Genomic DNA, 589 nt, shown 5'->3' with positions numbered 1-589 from the left:
CTGAAACAAACATCTGCTCCTCTATTTGATATCCTCCAATGTTCATTACCTTGTGAGACGTCTAATGTCCCTCACCTGTCTGCTGCTGTTCTAAACCCCCTTCAACATCCACGGCAGGGCCTTTGAATACACTAGAATAGCGCACTTTGTGATGGGAGGTTAAATAGCATGCATTGTGAAAGAACAGAAAGAAAAACAATGGTGGTGGTTGGTGACTGGTGAGGCACAATGCATCAGAAAGTGAATACAGAGGAATGGAGCAACAACAAAGGGCTGGTAACTGGATTTGGTCCCTGTTTTTCTTCGCTTTTCTGGTTTCAGAAGCATCTGTGCTGAGAGGAAGGGAAGCAATCAATGATTTAAACAATAATGCCGCTCTCTGTATTCCCCGTCACACTCCCGCCCGCTCGCTGCTTCGAGGACTGTCACACACTGTCTCCGTGCCGACAGCTTATCTTGCGCATGCTGCTACTCCATCTTGTAGCTGTCTGCGGGTGCCCTCGCACTTGCTTATGCTCCCTCTTTCTCTCTCTCTCTCTCTCTCTCTCTCTCTCTCTCTCTCTCTCTCTCTCTCTCTCTCTCTCTCTCT

The sequence above is a fragment of the Salvelinus sp. IW2-2015 genome, linkage group LG32, assembly GCF_002910315.2.
Source record: "Salvelinus sp. IW2-2015 linkage group LG32, ASM291031v2, whole genome shotgun sequence".
NCBI classification, from domain to species: Eukaryota; Metazoa; Chordata; class Actinopteri; order Salmoniformes; family Salmonidae; genus Salvelinus; species Salvelinus sp. IW2-2015.
This window is presented reverse-complemented; position numbering follows the sequence as displayed.